This window comes from Cavia porcellus, unplaced genomic scaffold (assembly GCF_034190915.1).
Source record: "Cavia porcellus strain 051 isolate PalLab524CR breed Dunkin Hartley unplaced genomic scaffold, mCavPor4.1 scaffold_9, whole genome shotgun sequence".
In the NCBI taxonomy this organism is placed as follows: Eukaryota; Metazoa; Chordata; class Mammalia; order Rodentia; family Caviidae; genus Cavia; species Cavia porcellus.
In genome coordinates this window covers 90,316,900-90,341,173 of record NW_026947492.1, presented here as the reverse complement: position 1 = coordinate 90,341,173, position 24,274 = coordinate 90,316,900, and the positions used below count along the sequence as shown (strand labels likewise).

The 24,274-nt window shown below is 43.8% G+C and overlaps 1 protein-coding gene and 1 non-coding gene across 5 annotated transcripts in view; one reads left to right on the top strand and one right to left on the bottom strand.

The window, feature by feature from the left end:
* Window positions 1–24,274, top strand: part of LOC100725615 (protein kinase C-binding protein NELL1) — a 625,998-nt gene that overhangs the window by 56,165 nt on the left and 545,559 nt on the right. The window lies entirely within an intron of this gene.
* LOC111754767 (U6 spliceosomal RNA) lies at window positions 18,601–18,703 on the bottom strand. The gene has a single exon (XR_002789433.2). It is a non-coding gene; the product is annotated as a U6 spliceosomal RNA (small nuclear RNA).

Here is a 24,274-nt window from a genome sequence, read left to right as displayed (position 1 = left end):
GGACTTTGGGGAGGTGCCTGGATCGTGGGGTGCTGTATTCAGCAGTGCACTCAGTGGTAAGTCCAGGAGCTGAGAGTGCCATTAGGAAGTCAGGCCAATTAGGGCAGGTCACTAGGAGCCTGACTTGGGAAGGTGTGTATGCCCCCCTGATTCCTTCCCTGAGTCAGTGCTTCCTGGGCTCAGTGTGAGCAGTTGTCCTCTGCCGAGCCCTCCATGCCATTTTCCCTTGAAGCCAGCTGGCCACACAACGGCCGAGAACTCTACAACTGTGAACCAGAGGAATCCTCTGCTTGTATAAGTTGTGGGTGTTGGGTATTGTGTCTTAGTGACAAGAAAGTAACTGAGACGGTGTCTCTCCCTGAAAATGTTCAGAAAAAGTTAGGCAACACTGTCTCTCAGAGATATCATAGACACAATTCCTAAAATTGCAGAAGTTGTCAGAGCTCTTCCAGGGCTATGGTTTCTGAACCTGGGTGCTGCTGACATTTGGGGTGGGCTAAGTCTTTGCTGGCAGTACCTTTGTGCATGTAGGTTGCTCAGTAGCACTCTTGACTACCTATTAGATGTCTGTTGGATCCCTAAGTTACGGCCACCAAAAATGTCTCCAGACTTTAACAAATGTCTTGTGGAGGCAAAATCATCCCAGTTGACAGAGATTATTTTAGGGACCTTTTTGTCTACAAGAATTTGCAATATTTTCTTATGTTTTCTAAGTGGCAAGTATCTAATCAGTGGAAATTCTGCCAGCCAGGCAGATACAGGGGAAAGATAAGAAAGAACAGACCTATATTTAGCCAAACGTGTGCTGGAGCAGTCTGTAAGGTGGGGAGTTTTACTCCCATTTTACAGTTGAAAAATTTGAGGCTCAGGAAAAGGGTGCAGCTGGTAAGTAGCCCAGCTGGGTCTCAGATGTGTTTTGCTCTGTTTTATTCCTCCTTCCCCTTATCTAAGTGTGTCTCGCATGCCTTTAAATGCATCTTTCACAGTGACCTGTCTCATTTTCTGGGCTTTACCTTCACATTTTGGGATGTTTGGGGATTTGTTTGCTGCAATTTCCCGTGGAGTTTTGGCTCGGTGCTCCCCTAAATGACTGACCGAGGGTCTCAGTTTCAGAGCATCCATGGTCCTCACAGGAGAAACTGAAATGTCTGGACATCTGGGTGCTCCTTCTTGATGCTGCAGGGACCATGGCCAGTATTTAAGAACCTGTGAGCGCCAATAGAACCGCATCACTGCTGACAAGCCATCATATCCATGCTTGCTCCCTTCTCTCCAAGAAGAACCTCTGACTTTCTGTGCAGCATCTCAGGATCCCTCACCATTCAGTACGATGGCTTCACCCGCCTTTTGGCAGGCTGTCCTTTGACTCTACTAGCCCAGGTCAAGTAGCTGCTGGAGTAAGTTGTTTCTAGGGCTGGTAGAAGCCCGTATGAATCACGAGCTTGGTCCAGAGTGCTGTGCCTAGTGGACCCCCCCCAGAGATGCACTCACTTCTGTTGGAGACAATTGTCCTTCCTATGTTGGCCTGGAACCCAGCCCTCAGGGCTTGGTCCAAGTAGGAAAAGAGTTGTTATTCCAATCACCCTGCACTTTGTTTCCTGACCCCTAATTATTCCTGCTGTTTCAAGTGTCCACAAAATCTCTTGAAGAAGTACCCATGGCATGTGTATCGTTGTCCTTGTAAATGCAGAATCTCAAACCCTGCATAATAGTTCAGGAAGGAATGGGTAGACATCATTCCCTAGCTATAACTGTCATAACCAGAAAGAGAAACCCTTATTTTCCTTTCCTAGGTGTCAAACCTAAGTCCTAGAATACATAGTGGCTCTGTGGTGTGGGCTGGGGAAGGAAGCTGCCTGTCCTTGGAACACTGGGGCCTCAGCTCATTTATTTGAGCCAAACACCACAATCTCTTCACAAATTAAAATAGGAGAGTTGACACTTGCTTTGAGAAATGCCAGAATTTTTTTTTTGGGGGGGATACGTGTCATCACTGAAAGGTTTAGGCTAGATAGCAGGTAGCTTTTACTCATTAGGGATCTCTCAAGAAACAGAATCAATAGAATATCTGTATCTGTATCTCTATGTCTATATATCTATATCTATATCTATATCTATATCTATATATCTATATCTATATCATATCTATATCTGCAAGAGGATGTATTAGGGGGCTTGCAGGATCAGCGGAGAGATAATCCGCAAGGGCTGTCTGCTCAGTGAGTTAGTAGATCAGTAGCTGCTCTGTCCAAGAAGCGGGGATCTACAGAGCATGAAGGATCAAGGATTCATCACCAGTCTGGGATTAAAGTCCGAAAGCCCTATGGAGAGTAATTGTAATGAGTCCACCTTAAAGGTCCATGAGCAATGGCAGCTTCAAAGGACACCCCCTCTCAAGCAGAGTGGAGGTTTTGAGATACATAGCAATTCTCTCCTTCTTCCCCTTTTATTCCATCTGGGCTGCAAGCCTATTTGGCTTCTTAATCGACTCAAGTTGGCCATCTTGATTAAGGGCCATACACTTCTAATGCAGTTCTCAAGTGAATTTGACTCATCTCTCTTGTTGAACTCACCAGGATGGGCTGCTCAGTTCTCTGTACTCGGTCTGTGTCAAGGATACCATGAAGCTGCATCATTTAGAGTTGGGACCAGGGGCCCTCAGTCCCAGTAAGTACACATTGGATCAGTGTCTTGCAGGTTGTATTGTGTTCTACACTGTGGGTCCCCAGAATTTTGCTGGGAAAAGTGAATATACACAGTGCTGCATGTTTCTCAGCCCCCACTGACAGTGGTAGAATGAGGGAGCAGAATGCGGAAGGTGATGCCCAGTCACAGATCATAGAGAGCTATTGATTAGGATTCATGGTGATAGAAGTCAGCGCCCACACTCATTGATCAAGACTTTGAGATTTGACATTTCCGATCATTTGACCTAAAAACAAACTTTCGGCCTCTGAACAGCTACAGTTGGCTAGGACAAATAACTTGGTGTTCTGTGGTGCAGTAGGGTAACCATAGTTAATAACAATCGATTGTGTTTTTCAGAATAGCTGATTCAGAGAATGTTGAATATACCCAACACAAAGAAATGATAAATATTTAAGGTGATGGGTGTACAAATTACCCTGAGCTAATCATTCCTCATTGTATACATGCATTGAAATATCACATTGAAATGCATAGTTATTTACAATTAAAACAAAATGAAATAAAACAGAAGAAAAGCTAAAAAGAAGCCCATGATTGCTCATAATTTCAAGCATAGTTGATAACAGGCATGTATGTGGCTGCTTGGAGAATCTTTTTATCTTCATTTCCTTTTGCCTCTAAACATGAAATTTGTTGCCTGATCTCATTTGCCAATGTCTGTTAGAATTTTAAATGCCACTGGCAAAGCCCCCAACCTCATTTGGCCCCTTAAAAGAATGGGGTCTGATGGAAGGAAGGTTTACTCCAGCACCTTACCAACGCCTGATATGGTGGGCTGAAAAGTCAGCTCTTTCTCATGAGTGTTCAAGCTGCTGCCTCTTTTATCTGCCAGAGGTTCAGAATCATGTGCAAACTTTAAGCACATCTAGGGTGTGTGTGTGTGTGTGTGTGTGTGTGTGTGTTTGAATTTTATTTTGTGTTTGGACATAACCACGGTTGGGTTGCCTGATGTCATGAAGTGTCAGTCAATGATGAGCTGCGGTTTAATGTCATCTAATATTAGCTTTGACATTGCTGCTACTAAACTTAGCTCCCTACAATCTACAGCCTGAATAACAGCCATCCGCTGGGGCTCAGAGGTGTCCTAGGAGCAGAAGGATCACAGTTCAAGACCCTCTGATGTCTGGGAGTGCATGGTATACCTGAAAATGAAAAAATACAGACATGCAGTTTCCAAAAGTAGTGATCTTGGCGCATCTATACAGTAAACCTAAGGAAACAACATATGCTTCTGCATTCTGCTTTTCCTGAGGATAACAGGGTTCATTTTCTTGAGGAGTGTCAGAAGTGTTTTGTGGTCTTAGACTAATCTTAGATTTGTTTGTAAAGCTTTACAAACAAACCCACAGTGTTAGAAATTTGGCAAGTTGCTCAGTCTACCAGATCTCAGTCGCAACTCTCACTCCTTCAAATTCTAGACAAGGAGTGACTTTAAAATGCCTTTTTGCTCTTACACGTTTTGAAACAAACTCTGCAAAAAAAATATTTGTATTTGGAAGGCAAGTTGGAAGCCAGCTGGTTGAGTATGTGTGATAGAACAAGATGCTTATAGATTTGCTTTAAAAAATGAAACCTCAGAACTTGAAGCCTGACATCCTGGGGCCGTTTGATAGATGCTGATGGTTTTGCAGAGACATGCATTCATTGCCTTTTCCTTTTCATGCGTATTTCTTTGCAAGGCTTAGCAGAGCTCAAACTCAGAAGGGACTCGGTTGTCTATACTGAGGAAATCAACTTCCCGGAAGAGAATGTGGGGCGGCTATAGATGTCCTGCCGGGTGGGTGCAAGCATGTGAGGGACTTTTCAGATGTCCAGTTGTCCACTTTGTGGGTTGGTTTGTGGTGTGTGTCTTGGAGCCAGATATTTGATGTGTTTTGCGGGCCTCCTGTGGAGCAGAGCTCCTCTGGACTTTGTTTGTTCCTCAGTTGGAAATATCCTCCTTCAAAGACAAAGTAAACATGGTCTCAGGTGTGATGCTGAAGGCAGGAACTGTGGGGTGGTGGGAAGGGAGTGAGAAAGTCTCTGTGTCTTGGCTCCAAATGGCTTACAGACTCAGTGTGAGAGAGCACACTCCCCATCTTCCTTTTAGATAAAAATACATCCCAGAAACAAACGCTGTTGAAATACAAAAGCTTTGTACCTGGAGCACGGCTGCTTTTAAGGATGAGCCCCTCCAATGGCTGCTGTCAAGCTTGTCATATTTTATTCATTAATTGTACTGTGCCTGAGTGAAATAAGAAAAGCAAAGCTCCAGATCACAATTATGGCATGAAAAAGATAAAATAGTTTTTATTGTGAGTTTTTGAAGAATTCTAGAATCTCCCTTATAATTCATTAGGAAAGTTGCCCAGAGCACTGGGTGTGTGGCACATGTGGAGGCTGTTGGGCTCGTGGGGACGGGCTCCAGGCTGGGTGAAGGAGAGTGTGATGGAGGAGAAGCTGCAGCAGGCGTTAGTGTAAATAGAAGCCCCAAAGCCTTCTTTGCGTCGATCATGTTCACGTGGTTATTCCGTGGTTGATAGGAGTGTGCATTCTTGCTTGTTTTTAAATTTTTTTCTTTTTTGTAGAAGGTGGGGGTCTGGGTCATGTGGTGTAACTCGTCGGAGAGGATTTGTGGCATAGGACAGGGAGTTAAACTTGTGTCCTACCAGTGTGTGGGACGGCTACAGAGAACCTCACAGAGCTCATTCTGCTGGTTCCATCATGAATGTGAGCAAGCAACCTGATGCGCTTTCTAAAAAAGATGTGTCAACCTCATTGGGGAAAAAAAGCCAGCTGTTGGCTTCCTCTGCTGACACAGGCCTTAAATGTTCCTCACTTATTAGCAGATTTATCCAGAGACTCTTAACGACCCACACCACCATTATGCTTATGGCCCTGGGTCTTGGCTCCAAGTGGCTTGCAGACTCAGTGTGAGATGTGTGTTGGCTCAGTGTCTGTGTTCACCGTCCTGGCATCTCTGTTGTGAGCTACGTTGGAAGCTGGAGAAAGTAGCCTCCCACATGGCTACTGTGTGTGCCTACCCTGCACAGACCTGTCCAGTCCTGTCACCCAGACAGTGAAGAATATGAGAGTGACATTTTCTTTCTTTCTTTCTTTTTTTTTTTTTTTTGTCTTCTTCATTTTTTATTGGTACCAGGAATCGAACCCACAACTGCGTGCTTGCAAGGCAGGTGCTTATGCCGCTGAACCCCCAGCCCGAGAGTGACATTTTCAAAGCCATGATCATGTGGTCCTGTGATGTAGAGATCATCATGACCATGAGTTGCCCTTTTAAGGAGCCCACACTGAGGTTGGGAGGGATTCAGGGACCCAGATATTGGGGGTCAGGGTATTAAATGTTGCTCAGCACTGTGTCAGGACTCACAGTAGATCCCTGGTCTGTGGACCCCAAATCCCACTTCTGTGAAGGGTGGTGCTTCCTGACCTTTTGTTATCTGGGGTACAGGGGAACAGGGGCTGGTGCGTTAAACCCAGGGAAAGAGAAGGGACTGTTCTGAGTGGGAAGTGCTCTGCCTGGCCACCTGGACAGCTGAGAGGATCTACACCTCAGTGGCAGCTGTGAACAGGTTCCTGGCATCTGCTGAGGACCAGCGGGGTGAGGCTGGAGCACCTGCATGGGCCACAGCCTGAGGGTGGCTCCAAAGCCCTGGTGACAGCTAGGAAGGAGGGCAGTGAATGGAGCACGTTTGTGTGACGTCTGCGTATGCAGTGTTAGCACAAGTCAGCAATGCCCAGGAAGAGCCATATTCCCACAGACAAGGTCCCCAACTTGCATCATTGCCTGTGGGAAAATGGACCCTGGGTTGTCAGGTCATTTAATGTGTTTTTCCTGGAGATCTGAATTTGGCATGAACTGCTAATTTTTATGCTGGATTTCATTGAGGCTCAGATACAGACACTTACTCATCTTGCTAAAATAATGCAGTAGTAACTAGGGATGGTGGCTCCTGCCAGAGTGGTGAGTCATCCCTTCACTCTGGGAGGCTGAGGCAGGAAGGTCACAGGTTTGAGCCCAGATTGGGCTACTAGATCTTGTCTCAATAAAATGAAATTTAAAACAGCAGCAGCATCTCATATAATGAACTGTGTTTTTTCCTGTTTTACAAACTGCAGTGCCTTGGATGTGTTGAAATACAGAAGGTTGGTCAGGAGGGTGGAGGGTACTGATAGGGCCTAACTCAGTGTCTGAGGCTGCATGGAGCCTGAGGCTGGCTAGTTTGACACCTTTGATCCGAAGCTGGGACCCCTAGCAACACCCCATTCTTGGCTGTGCTCTTGTCACGTTTACTTGGGATGCGTATTAATGTGGGTGCTTGTGTCTCATCCCAAACTATGTTTTTCTGAGTGTCCGGAGGTGAAGGTTGGGTATCAGATTAATTAATAATTAATTAATTAAATACTGAGAATTGAAGTTACAACCTTGCACTGCCAGGCAGCTGCTGTGCCGCTGAGCTACATCCCCGGCCCTAGTGTATTTTTTAGTTCACCCAAGTGATTCTGCCACATGGCCACTCAGCTGGAAGAAGCCAGAGGGAGGAAAAGGTGCAGTATTGTGTCTGGTTCCACAGAAGCCCGAGGGAGAAAGAAAAAGTGCCTGCTGCCAAAGGGTCTGTGGATGAGAATCACTTACCTATGGATTGTATTGACCAATATCTAGGGAATGGAGGATTAGAAGCTGCTGTTTGAATTGAAATGAGGCCAAATAAAGGATAAATTACCATGCTGTTGTATACAGCAGGCATTGAACTTGCATGGTAGGATCAGGCAGAGCTGACAGAGTTTGAAAAAGTCTTCCGTTTCCAGATTCATACAAGTTCTGAATGGGTTACTAAAGGAAACCCGCAGTCCATCATCCATCCATTCATCCATCCCTCCAATATTTTTCAATGTCTACTCTTCATGTTCTGTGGCATTAGGTGCTAAGCACAGTGGTGAGGCTCCATGCTGTCCCGCACTTATTTAAGAACAAGGTCAAAGAGGAGAAAGCCCTGGGGAGGTGGGCGAGCAGATCTGTTTATCTGGGAGTTGGGGGTCTCAGGAAAGCACATTTCTGCTGAAGCCCGAGTAACAGGTGAATGGGAGGTCACCAGATGTGACTGTACACAGGTGCATTCTAGACAGAAGAGTGGCCTGACCAGACGCCTTAGGGGAGGAAGGAGCTCATGTGGAACCTAAGACAGCTGGAGTCTGTGGGGAGCTGGGAGGGAAGAGGTGAGACATGGTCCTTTAGAGTTTTGGTGATGACATTAGGGGAATTGACTTTTAGCTAAGGTAAAAAGCACAGAACGTGGCATTTACCACCTTGACCATTTTTAAGTATACAGTTCATTAGTAATAAATACATTTATGTTGTGTAAAAGTCCCCAGAACCTCTGCATCTTGCAAAAACTGAGTAAGCATTAAATCACAGGTCCTTATTTTAGGATAGGACTCTGTCTTACAAACCATCAGATCTGCAAGGGATTTGAGTAAGGGAGGAAAATGTGTGATCAAAATGTGGCACAAGTACCCATGTGTACCACATAAGCACAGGGGTGACACCGCCTATTTTGTGTTGCTGTAACAAAGCAGTTACACTGGGTGCTTTGTAAAGATAGATTTATTCCACTCATGTTTCTGGAGTTCCAAAAGAATGATGCTGGCACTGCCTTCTGGTGAGGGTGTGATGGTGGATAACAGCACATGACAGAAGAGACAGACAGAGAAAGAGAGAGACAGAGAGACAGAGAAATTACAAAAGGAAGCAAGAGGTGGAGAGGGGGCTAGGTTTCCTTTGCGCTAACAACCCACTTTGATGGGAACTCACCTCTGTGAGATCTAACCCACTTCATGAAATCAGCATTAGTCCTCCCACCAGGCCACTGTAAACCATTGTTTTCCCCAGGGCCCATCTCCCACAGGTCCTGCTTATTGGGGACCAGGTTCAGCATGAGTTTGGTTGGGAACAAACCGTACCCAGGCTATAGCAGAGGGTTTGCACCTAACCTGCTCAAAGGCATGAGAAAAGTGCAGTCACCTCTGCATTTCAGGGGTGATGTTGAGTAAGGTTCTGTCTTGAGTCTCTTGTGAAAGCTCAAATTATTGCCTGGATGACACCCCTCTTGCTGGAGTGAGAGGACCAACTATGACCACATGAAGTCAGACTGTATCTGTTCTGAACATCAGAATATAGAAGCAAGGTGGTGCTTTACAGGGAAGCTTTACAGGAAGATGGCACAGCTGGCTAGATCCGAGCTGCAGGTTTCACCAGAGGAGACAGGTACTACGGGCTTGAGGTTGAGCGATAGCATTGTTTTTCCCAGCAATTGGCTTTTAGCTGTATATTTTGAGGTTGTTACAGTATTGTTTGGGTATTTCAGAAGATCTCATCATGATTAAAGACCTAGCCAAACCCATTGATATGTGTAGAGGACAGGTAAAGACTGGGCAAGCAATTTCATAGACTTTTGTTTTGAATTTCTCTTGTTTCAATATGTGACTTTGGAATCCTCTTTGAACTCAGGCTGTGGTATGGGTACTGACTGGCTGGATGGGAGAAAATAATTTCTCTTTTTTGAGAACTGCCTTTAAATCTCACTGACATATTGATTACTCAGGCGAGTCTGACATGCTGCTGTATGCAGGCTGCTGTCTTGGATCTGACTGTACATAAAGAACACTATCGATGATTTCTTTTTGAGGATACATTGGTCTTGGTGTAGGAAAGGAAGAACCAGCAATATATCATATTCATTTCTTCATGTATTCAAAAATATCTATTATACTCTCAAGTGAAAGACATTGTTCCAGTTGTTAGAGATGCAGTAGGGAAAAGACAAGATTTCTGTGGAGCCTACATTCCTGTAGAAGTGGCCAATGACAATAAAAAGACATATAGTAACATGTAGTATGGAGGACACCAACCCAGAAATAAAAGAAACAGTAGAAGGGAAGGGAGTAACGGGGATAGACTGAGAGCTAATATTAATATGTCAACTTATTTGGATTAAGAAGCACCCATGATATCAGTAAAGCAAAGTTCTGTATGTGTCTGGTGGGTCATGGAGTTGTGGCCTTGGGTAGTATAAGTGGACACTGGCCCCTTTTTACCTCTGGTGCTGTTCCATTGCTTTCATTATGTGCTTTCATAAATGGAACAGGTTTGCTCTCCATTTCTTTCTGCCTTGGATCCTGCTGATCATAGACTGACTTTCCTGACACTGTGAGCCAAATTAATCCTCTGCAGTTTTAGGTTGTGGGTGTTGAGCATTGTATCCTAGCAACAGGAGAGGTAATAAATATAAAATACTGATACCAGATAAGTGGTTATCACTGCTGTAATTATACCTGAATATGTGGTTTACATGCCTTTGAAACTGGCTCACAGGAGAATTTTGGAATTGCTTGGAGATGTGGACAGGAGAATCCTTAGAATATTGTAAGAACTTGATGAATATTTCTTCCTATTAGGTCAGCAAATCAAAATGCTGATTCAGGAGGTTTCAGATGGGAACAATGACTCTATTAGGAAATACACTAGAACTCATGCATGTTACATTCTGGCAAAGAATTTTTTTCATTTGTTTATATCATTAGATGTTGTATGAGGCTGAACTTGAAGGCAGCACACATATAAATGTGGTAAAAAAATTTGAAGAGACCCAACATTTAGGCTGTAGTATGGATACTACTGCTAATGTTTAGCCAGGTTCATAGGGTGACTTAGGAACAAAAAACAGTTGGAAAACTTAATTATTGGCTCAAACAGAACTGAGTATAAAGTTATGACAAAAGTTAATGTGGCTGCTGATGAGATTAGTGCCGCACAAATGAGCCCAGTACTTTGTACAGGGAAGTGGAGAAAGTTGCCTTAGCAGCATCTCAGAAATGAGGAAAATGCCACCCATCTCAGGCTCAAAAATATATACTTTCTTCATTTGAAAAGAGAGTCCCTGGGGTCCCTGGTACAGAAGGGCCTCCCAGGAAACTGACTCTACAAGAATCATTTCACTCTGCTTAGCCATTCAGGCACTCAGAGGCTACTACAGCGATGGTTCCAAGAGGCCTAGAAACTCCCCAGGCTGACAACAAACCTTGGTATTGTTCACTTGATGCTGGTTTTAGCAGCATGTGTAATGGAAAAGTTATGGGATCAGGCAGGCTTCCACCTAGATTTCAGAGGAAGGCCATAGGAATGAAGCCAAAGGTACAGCAGGGACTTCAGTGGGAATTCTGAGCTGTCAGGAGCATGCAAGCTCTGTCAAGGAAAGCTGAAGGCTGTGGGTGTTTAGTTCAAGAGAAGGGACATAATGGCTGCAATCAATAAGACTATGGATGGGGCTGGAACTCACATCTCACAACTATGTATTCTGGAGGCGAGACACATAGCCACTGGATTTTCCTGCTGAGTGTTGGTCTTGCTTTGGTCTATTTCTTTCCCATCTTCTTATTACTCTGTTTAGCAATGGGAATGTTTACCTACACTCTGATACCTTGGTTTGTATAACTTTAGTATACTTTATTTTTTAATTTAAAAAGGTTCATAGCTAAGCCTTTGCCTTTAGTTTTAGAAGAGATCTTGACCTGGAATTTGGAGAAATGATGGAACCTGAAGGCATTGAGGAAAGGATTATTTTATTTTCAGTTGTTAGATGGAATTAATAACTTATGGTTTATTTGGATATTTAATATGGTTTAAGGAGATGTGTTTGAGTGTCAGATTGATAAGGGGTGGATTGTAACTGTTAATTGTGATATGTTCATTTGATTCAATTAAGAAATATCTAGCAGCAGATCAGTAAAGCATCCTTTTTGGTGTGTCTGAGTGGGTCATGGTGGCCCAACATATGATTACTGACCCTTTCCCTCTCTGACATCTTTTCCTGCTCTGCTTTCTGGCCATCATGAACTCAGCATCTTTGCTCTGTCATAGTGTTCCATGATGCTATTTCTGTGTTGGAGCCAGCTAACCATGGACTGAACCTTCTGAAACTATGAGCCAAACCTCTCTTACTTTAGTTGTGGGTGCTGATGCTGGGTATTGCATCTCAGTGACAGGAAACCAAACTAACGAGGTGAGGATATTGTTCTGGATTATACAAGTAGGCCAAGTGTAATCATAGTAGTCATTATTAGATAGAAGTAGAGGTATGAATGTGCCAGGTGCAGGTGTAGAAGGTGGAGGAAGGGAACACGACCTTAGGAAATCTGGAAAAAAACATATTCTCCCCTGAAGCATCCAGTGGGAGTGTGATGCTGTCTGTACATTAGTTTTGGGCCTTGAAACTCATCCTAGGCTTCTGACCTTCGAAACTGTAGGATAATAAAACTGTGTTGTCTTTCGGTACTGTTAGTAGTCATTTGTTACAGCAGCTATTTAAGGGTTTGAGAGAACTGAGGTAATCTATATGGTGTGGTCTAAGTATGGGAAAGGGCTTCCTGATTCTCTAATTGCTACATGAGATTGAGGAAAAAAAGGAAAAAAGAGGAGAGAAAAAGATAGGAGAAAAGAGAAGAGGGCATAAAAGAGAAACAGAGGAGGAGACAGGACAAAAAAGGACTCAAATGGAAGGAGGCTGCCCATTGGTGGCTATGATGGAGCATCATGGTAAAGTTCAGGACTTGGGGATGGATGGACTTCCTCTGAGGCATTCTGACAACTAGGGAGCATGAAGAGGGGGACACAGTGAAGGGGCCTCCAGATGGTTCAAGAGCAGGAAGAAAACCAGAGGACTGAAGCATCTGGAGGATAGAAACCCTCAAAGTGGAGGAGAAGATGACTGCTTGGGAAGTTGTATAAAAGCTGAAGGAGTTTCAGGTGATCTATTCCTTATCCAGAAAACTTTAGCATTCTCTTCACGCAGGGTAGAAATGCCAATAATTATATGTCTTCCTCCAGAAACTCAAAGGCACAGACACCTTGTGACCAACACAGATAGATAAATAGCAAAGGAGACCTCTGTAGCAGGACTCTGGAACTAATTAGCTAACAAGGCATGTAATCAGATTAATGCACGTGACCCAAAAGCTGATGATGTCCCTTTAGGACAGAGGAAATAAAAGCACCAACAACAAAGCATTACATGGAGGAGTTCCAAATTATTGTCCCTGTCAGGAGTAATTCCTGTTACATATTTTTTGAATAACTAGAGAGGTGAGCCTGAAGGCTCCACATGTAAGGCAGGGTTAAAGTGAAGGGAATGTTAATTACGCTGATTTGATCTGTTAGCCTCATATACAGACGTGGGATTAACATGCAGATCCTCACCAATATGGACAGTGATCATCCCTATTATTATCATAAAGAAGTGTCAGCCTGGGAGTGGGGTGGAGGAGAGTAAGGAAGGGGGTCTCCCATTACTTAGCTCCTGCCGAGTTACCTGGATTCACATTGCTTCGTGACTTCTTTCTGTTGTAGAAAAGATTTCTCTGTCACTCCTTCTCATAGCAAGGGAGAAAGGCTCTGTGGTTTACTTGGCAGGCATAGTGGCCGGACTCCCTTCATCCATCAGTAGGTAAGTTATATCTAGAAGGGCCCCTCCAGCTTTGCTCCTTCGCCTTTAGCTAAACTGGAGAGAAGGAAACTATGCCTGCGAAGCTGCCTGGCCCCTCCATGTCCATCTCCACGGGCACGTGTTTCTGCAGAGCACAGTCTTGCCTCTTCACAGTGAGTGCTTCACCTCTGCCCGCTGGCTTGGCTTCTTGCCCCCTGCTCCTCACTCATCCCTTCACCCCTGTTTGAGGCCCTGCTGTCTTACTGGTCCCAGGTCACCAAGTTTATGCAGGATCTGGAGTGAAATAGCATGGATGCCATGGAAGTCTTTTGTCACTGTTTCTCCCGCAGTTTGCTCATTAATATGATCTTGGTCATTGCATTTTCTACTAAAGCTGGGTCAATTTCCCAGGGGTGGAAAGTCAGGCATGAGTCCCCTCAACCAATTAAATGACTTGTTTGTGTGAAAGAAGACAATTTCATCAGGAGTATTTCCCTGTGATTTGACATCTCGTTTTGCAGGCTGAACTTTTTAAAAAGTGCTTTCTAGTCTGATGACAGGGTTGCCTAGATTTTTGATAGAAAAGTTAATTGATTAAGATAACCCAAGTCACACACATGCTTAGAGTTGTTTGTGTGTCACCAGGAGGGAGATGCCAAGTTGTATTTTGAGACCATGAAAAGAAACAGCTGGATTGTTTCTTGTCAGGCTGCGTGTAAGCTTATCAGTCAGAGTTTAGCTTTCTGCCTCTCCACCCTGCAATTGTGTCTTTGCCCAGAGTCTCAGGAGCTTACCTTTGAAACATTAGCTGTTCACCCTAGTAACTGCTCTGTCCTCTAATTTAATGAAAACCCATTAAACTGAAACAATAATTAAAATGAGACTTCATCTCTGCAGGAGGTTTGCATATTAAAATCGCTGTGCATTCCATGCAGACAGGTTTTTATTCTTGAAAAATGGCATTTGAAGCAGCATGTGAAAAATGATTTATAATGAAGAATCATAAACTAGAGAGCTCTGCAGTTGAATATGGATGCCTTACTTTTTACTGTTGAGTCTGAGTAGATGTTACAAGTTCAAGGCCAATATGACATTTTGAATGTCTCTTTCATGCCTGAGAATTAGACTGATCAAATGGAGACAACTATAATTTTGTCAGCCCACCATTCCAGATTTAAAATGGGCTATGGATTGTACCCTCAGTACATGGAATACTTTAGGCTGTTGGAGGATGGCACCCCTTAAATAGGGGAAATGAGGTGGGGTGAGGATTTGAGAAGTTTAATGATTTCCTCTTGTGTGGGATTAGGGAAGCCATTCAGAAATTTAAAGAGAGAGCAGTTATTTTGAACCTATAGATGTACCTTGGCTCAATGTTAGAGATGGGATCTTGTGAAAGTCATGGGCTTCTCTAAGCCAGAGATTTCTTGTCTTTAAAGTAAGGGTATTCATATTTATCCAGATATGGGATGCAATCATATAGAAGAAACCCTTGGGAAGCTTTAAAGTTCAGATTTTTATAGGCAGATTTCTGTGATTTCCTTGCAAAGTTTCTCAGAAGCATTCTTGGGAGCCCTCACTGTGTGCTGGGCACTTTCCATTTTTTCTGTCATGTCACCACTAGGGAGCTATGAAAAGTGAACAGTATTACCATGGTTGGGCAGGTGAGGCGGCTCAAGAAGGAAGCAGAGAAACTTGAGTCGTGGTAGGTCTCACATGGCTCTGTTGCAGAGTTGGCACTGAAATCCTGGTGCGTCTGAGGTGACAGATGGCACTGAGAAGCAGTGGTACCTTGCGGTTGGCCATAGTAGGCAGAGCTGAGTTTGAACTTCAGCTGAGTTTGAACTGTGCTGCTCTTAGAAAGCTTGTCAATTCTTTGCACCTTACTTTTAAAATGGAGATAGCAGTGCTAGCATCACCAGGTTGCTCTGAAGCTTAAATTACAATATGAGATGTGGGGACCAGGGATTTAGGTCAGTGGCTCAAGTGCTTGCCTGGTAAGCACAAGGTCGTGAGTTTGATCCCCAGTACAAAAAAAAAAAATGAGGTGTGATTGAAAAATATGATGTGTTAGAAAAATATGACAGACAGAACGAAGCATGAATCCCCCCCAGAAGGCTCCCTTTGCTCGTAGCACACTAACTCATCGTTCTCACCACAGCCCGGGGCAGCTCTGGAATCCCCTTTCGTGAGTGTCTTCAGAACCTGAGCATTCTTTTGGATGCCTCAGTGTCCTGAATGTATTTAAGGTGTTTAGGTTTTCATGGTCATTTTTCTTCTGAGGAGAAGCCAGAAGTTGCATGGTGCAAGATCCTGTAAAGAAGGTGGACAAAGGCACATTCCAGTGGTTTGCAGGGCTGCCTTTCCATTGGATAGCACTGGGCCACAGCTTTCACCATCGTTTTGACCACACCCTATGAAGACACTCATGAGCTAGGATTTCTTGAACTGCAAGAGTTCAGCGATGTGTGTTCGAAGTGAGGGGGAGCAAGTTGTGTGTGACTAACAGCAGAGTGGCTTTTTCTGAACTGTACTTTTCAATTCAAAAATTTCCACATCACCGCTTGAATTTTTCATTGACTCTTTGAATTTGTGCTTGACTTTCCCAGCAAAAAGCAAAAATTTAGGAAAGTTTGGGTATTGCCTGAGTGAACCTAGAATGACATGGCTGGAAAGGCCCACAGGGGCCCTGTGCTGGTTTATTTTATGGAGAGAAGAGAGTTAGAATTGGCCATAACTTTGTCCCCAGCCATGGCTGGCAACACCCATTCCCCAGTTGCCCTCACTCTGGCCCACAGCTCAAACTGACCACCAGCTTTGCCTTGATTTCAGCACCAGCTGTAGCGCCCACTTTCTCTTGGCTTGGTGCATGATGGTACAGCTTAGTGCTCTACCTGAGCTATGGGACCCAAGACTGGTCTACAGTTATCATGCACTTTTTATGTGGTAGACAGTGTGTTAAGAGTTAGTGTGCATAATCGATCCAGTCTTCTTAACTGTCCCCCCTAGTAGAGGCAGTTTTATTTCTACTTTTCAGATGCGGAAGTTGAGGCATAGATGGATTCACATGTCTGAGGTCACACATCTGAGAAGAGTGAGAAAGCTGGACTCAGAATCCAGCTGTCCGGCTTCAGAATGGGAGCTCTTAATTACTACTATACCCATTCTTAGCCAAAATATCCAGTTCTGGATGAGGTGCTCTCTGGCCTGCTCTACGATATCCTGGACTTATGATGCCACCTGTCATGGCTTATTGCAGTGGCCCCAAGCCTCATGCAATTATGGACTTGACCAAATCTAGAGTTTGTGATTGGTCTGTTGTCTAGCACTTGGATTGGTGGTGTGAGTGCTACAGACACCTAGGGGTGGAGCCAGCATATGATGTAATGGCAGGAAGACAGTGTGTCTTGTTTGTTTGCTTTTGCTCTTTGCAGTAGCCATGAATGGCTGCTCCTCGATAGCATACTGCCTTGGAGCTGAGTATGGACTAAAACCTCCAGGAACTGTGACAAATAAAGTTTCCTCCCCTAACTTTGCATGTCAGGTGTTTTGTCTCAACAAAGTAAAAAGTAACTAAGACACCACCCAAGCAGGTCTGCTTTTCTTCTACTTGTGAAGGAAGCACCCAAATGGCTCCATTACCATGTTTGTGCCTTTTTGTTGTGAAGAAAGTCTTACCCTCTTGTCAGTAGAGATTGCCGATAGTCCATTTTGTGTCACAGAGTCTGGTTCAGAGGATTGCTCAATAAAGATTTCTAAAGTGAAGAATAAGGAAGCAATGGATGAGTGGTTGAATGGATGGCTTGCAAAAGGCAGGGGTAAGGACCACCTTCACATTTTCATGAGAACCAGAGAGCGTACCTTGGCCAAATTGTGTTGCTTGTGCTTAGTAACTTGTGTGTGGCATTTCATATGCCATGTAGTGGGTACACCTGCTGGTGCTTGGACTTTTGACCAGAGTAGTTTAAAATGATCCTAGAAGAAGCTTGATGATTAGCTGTGTATTATTAAAATACACCTCAGTTCCTGACAGGTCATAGAGGTGAGCACAGACAAGGGTTTTTGCCCAAGAGAGCTGAACATTGCTTTTGTGAAATGCCCCCATCAGGCCATCCAGGGAACTGACTGATGCTTTACTTCAAGGAATTGTGTTCCTGGGAAGCAGGACCTAGTGGAGGCTGGTTGGAGGGCCAGTCTGTTACTCTCACTGATTTAAGTATGCACAATTGTGTCAGTGAAATCGAGGTGATTGCTGCTTATTTTCTCCTTTATACAATTCCCTTCTTAGTTATCACCTGTTTCTATCGTGTGATCTCCTATTGTAGAAGAAAATGTATTTATTTTCCTTCCAGGAAGTCTCAGAGAATATTTTCAAATTCATACATGTGCAGAAAGGAAAAATTTCAGCCACAGTAGTTTCCGGTTGCTAGTATTTTGATTGGTTCCCAATCTCTGTTATGTACCACTGAATACCTTCAATGCATACTCAATATGATGCTGTAGACATGGCTGTGTAGCTGTTTCACAGGATTCCTTGGGTATTTCCTGTGTTATCTTAATACTTCAAGTACCATCATCTTACCCTACATAATTTCCCACTGGGTACATAGACCCTAATGTATTTAGCCATTCCTTATTGTAGATCGCTTCTTTGCTGTACAGTACATTCTTTTTTTTTTAAAATTTTATTTAAAAGGAAAAAGAAAAACACAAAACAAAACAAAGCGGTGTAAGGGTACACGTAATACAGAACTACAAAAAAAAAAAAAACTAAGAAATCACCTGTTAATAGATTACATATTATCATCTTAGAAATAGTTGCTCAAATCACAGTATCAAAGAATACAAAGTAGACATTCAAACAGAGAGACTGCAAACAGCTGTGTTCAATGATCCAAAAACATTAATATAGTCAGCTACTTAACACCCCTAAACACACTTGCTGTTATATCCGTTAGAGCTCTTTTTTTCCCCTCTCTTTTTTACAACAAAATTTACACATTTTGGATTTTATTACTCCTTAGTTCTTATTACTTTTTTTGGGGGGGGGAGAATAAAGTCAAATAATGGCAAAACAAAGCTGTCAGTCAAAACCAAGGATAGACATAGCCCATGATGTAAAACAGAGTACAAGGTTATCAACAGTGGTTATCAACGATGTCTCTTGTTTCCTTAAAAAGAATTGTCTATCTCATTACATATTATAAAGTTGGACAAAACAGTAGAGAACAAGACCAATAAAATTTAAGCATTGTAAACATTACAGGACTTCCAAAGGAGACAATAGTCAAACCAGAATGGGCATCTTAGTGAATCTTATTGCCTTCAAAGTAGTTGCCTCAAACTTGATACTATCATGCAGAATGGAACAGAGTCTAATCAGTCAAAACAAGATCGTGGGAGTATTACAGGACTAAAAAATATGGAACGCTTCACGAATTTGCGTATCATCCTTGCGCAGGGGCCATGCTAATCTTCTCTGTATCGTTCCAATTTTAGTATATGTGCTGCCGAAGCGCATATACTGTACATTCTTAATCATATTACAAAAATCTTTCATCAGCCTTTCCCATTTGTTCCCTCATCTTGCGATTCAGCTGGAGCTGCATTTATACTTTACCTCTTTTTTTTTTTTTTTTTTTTTTTTGTCTTTTTCCTTTTTATTGGTACCGGGGATCGAACTCAAGACTGCCTGCTTGCAAGGCAGGCGCTTATGCCGCTGAGCTAAATCTCCAGCCCCGATACTTTATCTCTTTCGTCACAGTAGGGAAAGGAATGAGGGAGATGGAGAGGAGAGACAAAAACTTGATCAATGGTGGGTTGCAGTGGTAGTGTGGAGTGTCTGTAATTTGTTAATTTCTTAGTGACACAGGGGATGTGCTGATTTTCCTTACTGGTATTGTCAAGACGAGCTCAGCTGCCTTTCAGTGCCTACCTTACTAGTCAAATTATAGGGGCACTGGAAGCTGTTTTGATGGAGTCACATAGTAATTATAAAAAAGTGATGAATACCTAGAACTCTGTGGTCTGAGTTCCCTAAGGAGTAGCTGGAGGTGCTCAGTGGGCCTTTTCATGTCTTAGACAGCTCTCTGTGTTAATATTCTTTATTTCAGCAAGTTAGTGTTAAATGTGGATATTTTCATGGGCCTCCTGTCTTATGTTGTCTAGAGTTTGGGGTCAAGGTATATTTTATGGCCACAACACAATGAGGGTTTGCTGTGTGCCAGGCACTGTACTGGGAGTGGGGTAAACATGTTTTTTGTGGAGTTTGCAGTCTAGGGAGCAGTTTAGTTATTAATAAAGCACTCCCACCCATAGGCTGGCAGTGCTGGGGTAAGTACCTGAAGATGAAATATAGGGGGTGCTGGACTGGGGGAGTGACAGTTAAGGTTGTGTCCAGAAAAGAAGGCAAGAAGAGGGAGGTCCCTGAGGCTGGATGTGCAGCAGTGGGGGAGGTAGATGGTCCTCGGCAGGAAGGAATGAGGCTCTGGTGCTGGGCTGCGTGAGCAGGGGCGGAGGGAGGGGGAGGAGGGGACGATGGAAAGCAAGCAGGGTGCCTGGCGAATGCCTATAATAGGCAGGAGTTCATTTTTCCCCCACTTGCTTGGCCTGTGACCCTGGGCAAACCATGGAATTCCTTTGTTTCTCAGTGTCTCTGTCTGTAAAATGCACAAGGGGTATAGAAATAGGTTATCTACTCATTTGTGCAATAAATGCTTTCTGAGTGATTATACGAATTGCCCAATGTTGGGTGTGTGATGGGGAGTTGTCCTCTGTCCCCTCATGTCAACCAGTGAGAATACACACGTCGGCATATCGTGGATGCCATACAGGTAAGAACATGACCTGTGGAACCAGCCAGCTGTGTATGTGCTTGTGGCTTCCCAGCTCAGTGTCTTTTAGAACGTTATTTTAATTCCACAAGGCTAACTTTTCTCATCTGTAAAATAGAAATAACAGCAAGGCCTATTCCTGAGATGGCCGTGAGTGACAGGACACATGCAGAACCTTGGCCCAGTTCCCGGCACTGCAGTAAACCATCACATTTGCCTTGTATATTCTCATTTCTGAAGCCAGGGGAGGTTTCATGGAAGGTTATTGTGCCCTTGTTAGTGGAGATGAAAATCCCTCCCGCACTCACCGGAAGTCTTCTGCTGTCCTGTCTGCATTCTGCTTGTGATTTCTACCTCTCTGCAGACTGCCTGGATCAGTGATATCCAACATCCTAGAGATGGGCCATAAGACCTGCAGGGGGACACAGAAGCCCCTCTCTTCCCACAGCAGGAACCCTGCAACTCTGGTTGGCAGTTCTGAACTGGCAAACTTATTCTGCACTGGGAAGTGGAAAGCCAACTGCCAGTGCAAGTGAACACGTGTTGCTTTGCTTTTAGGGAACCAGGGTTACCATGAGCTTGAGTGGAACTGCAGCTGGGAGGATGTGTCTTTCTCCCAGGAGCTTGCCGTGTTTGAGGTTCTCCACGTGAACCCTGAAACACTGTCTGAATGCTCGCTCAGTCAGCGCTGAGGCAGGCCGCCCTGGGGTGTTCATTTTTCCATGTTTCTGGCTGCCGCTTCCTTTGCTACCTTGATTCTCCAATCTGCATCAGCAGGAACTTTGCCAGTGGCTATGTTTTGTGCTAATCTGGTACCCCGTGGCTGTCAGGAACCTGAGAATTCCTTCCAGTGGATGCTTTCGCTGCTGGACTTTTAGTGAAAGATCTGCTTGCAGAGAAAGAAAAACGCCAGGACAGTGTAAAACGTGTGGTGCTCACATCCGCCCAGCAGTCCTGCAGTGAAAACACCTTCTCCTTCCTCTCGCGCCTGCCTGGCATTGTGTGTTAATTGTTTTTTTGAGTCAGGTTTAATGAGGCCCCCTCTGTGATGTCACTGTCTGCCTCCATGACCCTCTGTCCTCCCTGCTGTGCCCTGCTGGCTACCTCTTGTCACTGGGAAACGGTATCGCGTATGTATCTGTGGGACACAGACAATAGTTTTAACTTTCGTTTCCCCAGTGCCCATCACAGTGTCTTCTATAGACGCAGCACAGCTGTGTATTTGCTGCCCGTGAAATTCACCACCATCCTGCCCCTTCAGGTGAAGAAGGAGGCCAACAAGGTTGTTTCCTGATTCAGCAGGGAAGAGTGTGAGTGCAGTTTGGTAATTTCTTTTCTTCTCTGCTCTCCAGTCCCCTCCTGTCACCCAGCACTGATTTTTTTTTCTTTCTGATGTTTAATTAGCACCTTAGCATTTTTAGTCTTGCTTTAAAAGGAATAGGTGGCACCTTTTCATCCTAGGAAAGAAAAAGCGATTAACCCTTGCTGCTGAGTTAGCATATGGTAACTAGATCTTGCCAAATATCAGAGTATTTCGAGTGATATTTCCTCTTCTTTCCAAAAAAAAAAAAAAAAAAAAAAAAGAATGGCAGTTGCTTTAAATAATGGCATCCTGGAAAGCTGCCTCAGTACAATGGCAGCCCTCAATACTAGAGGGCACACAGTGGGAACCCTCAGAGGTGGGTCACATTTCACAAGTTTGAATCGTGTAGCTTACTAGTCAATTTTTGGAATCCAGGAGGAAGTAGGGCAAGAGATGCAGGTTAGCACACACTGAGGTGGGGTATGACAAGGGGAGAAGGGTGCCCACATTTATGCATTGTGTATATATTCAGAACCTCTCTTTCTCTTTCTTTCTCTCTGACATATCAGCTTTCCTGATGTTGGGATGACAAGGACTGGATCTCAGTTTAGGGAAGGGGGTTCAGTAAAAGGGAGGTCCCTGGAGCCAGCATTGTTGTGTCAGGTAACTCTGGCCACAGCTGTGGTTCACCAGGTAACGTGATACGCACTGAATGGTTCTGACAGTGTTGCCTGGGAAGAGAACATGTGGGGTCTATAGGAGTTCAATGAAGGCCAGCGATGGGTGTCAGATTCAGGGACGACACAGTTGTCATTCTGAGGATGACTTGATTTACACATGGTGACCTGGTCCTCCCACCCCATTCTACCTGTAAGTCACACTTTTATCTAATCCCCCTTTGTTGTGTTCAGCAGCCTGACATTCTGCATGTTTGATCTGTGCTTAACACATTTCACAGGTCTCTAACTTAGAATCTATATTTAACACTTCTTTGGAGCTTCCTACATCCCACTTGTTTTTCTTGTTCTTGCTGGCAGAATTAAACATTCTCCAGTTACACAGCAGCATCCTTCACAGTGGCTAAACACGGAAGTATGATATTCACGATCAGGTCTCATTAGTTGGTTTCCATTGGTCACTCTTTTAACTCCAGAGGGGAAAACACAGACTGTGAAGTAGCTGACATGTCAGTATTTTCAGTAATAGGAAACTTTATTCTTTATGTTAATTTGAAAAATCAGCAAAAGAGAAAAATTGTAGAATGTTAATAGTTATTGCATGAAAAATTTGCTCAGTACCCTCTTCTGTGTGGGCAAGAGCAGGAAAATGTGATTAACAGGCATGAAATTGAGGCAGGGAAAGAACTTGGGGATGATGGAATTTAGCTCTCTTACTTTTCAGATGTTGTATGTGGGATTCAGAGAAGGAAAGTGTCTCCTCCAAGGTTATACAGCCAGTTACCTGTCAAACTCACCTTGAAACCCAGTCCACTGCTCTTTCATTGTAAGAAGTGAATTTTCTTGTGTTCTTCAGTGGTCGAAAATAGGTAATTAGTTAACTTGAAAGGGCTTTTCTGAAAATGAGAATGCACACAGAGTCTCCATGTATCCAAACAGGTGGTTCTTACATTTTCTTCTGGTGGGAGTTAATGAAGTCTCATCACTTCAGTGTGCCAATCCTTTATAAAGAGAAATGAGTCAAACCAGCATAAGGAATGTTCAGCTCTCATTCAGGACTGAGTGAGCAGAAGTGAAAAAGAGGGGAAGTCAGCACCAAATGCCATTTTCTATAGTCAGCCACTGGCATTTAGCCATTCATCTCTTGGTCTTCCAAAAGTTACCATACTGCTTCCTGACTGCAATATACATACTTACTCAAAGTAATCATGTAAATGAGGAAAAGAGCGGAAGATACATTCATTAACCAATGAATCTTTGTGAGTTGCCTGCTTCATGCCAGGCACTAGGAAGGGTTGATGAAACAATGAATATATGAGTGGATCTGCCCTCTTGGAGCTTCGTGTTAGTGGGAAAAGGAAAGAAATGACAGGAAGCAAGAAGCATGAAACAAGACTGCGATATTTAAGAGAATAACAACCCGATCCAAATTCACAGATTATGATAAATTATGTGGAGAAAATAACCAGAGTGACGTGTTAGTGGGACAGCTGTGGAGGTCTTGCTTTGGAGAGAGTGACTGGGAGTTTGTATCTGCAGTGAGAGCCCACAGAGGAGGAACCAGGCACGTGAGAAGGTGGCAGAAGAGCGCTTGGAAAAGGGGGAAAAGTCTAGAGTTCTGGAGCAGGAGTGGTCTTGGTGGCTCCTCTAGTGCCCTGAGAGAAGAGTGTGAGATGGAAGGGAAGATGCAGGTATAATCCCTGTGTGTGTGTGTGTGTGTGTGTGTGTGTGTGTGTGTGTGTGTGTGAGTGATTTTGCAGGTAATGGAAATGGAGTGGAGTTTTATCCCATGAGTAGTGAAAAGCCATTGGAGAATTTTATGCAGTAACTAAAATGATTTAGACATATATTTTAAAAAGAGCATTTTGGCTATTGTGTGGAAAACAAGGAAAAGAAAAGTTCTTATGGGAAACACTGAGATGAGTTGGGAAACTGAAGTGTCGGAGAGCAACCCAAGTGTCTTGGGTGAGAGTTGTCAGAGAGAAGTAGGGAAGTAGTGAACAGACTTCAGGCCTGGGAGCCCTCACGACTTGCTCTTGGATCAGAACACAAGGTGCAGAGCTCTGAAGAATCAGGTGGATTCTCTAGTTTCATTGGCTCAAAGAACTTGGTTTCACCATTTACAAAGACTGGGAATTCTAGGAGAAGACAGAAGGTTGTGGGAGAGAACTAGAGCTCTGTTGTGGGCAAATGCAATTTGAAATGTTCATTAATCTCTTGCAGATAGGTGGTGGCAAGAGATTGGATCTATGACTCTGTTGCTTAAGGGAGAACTTA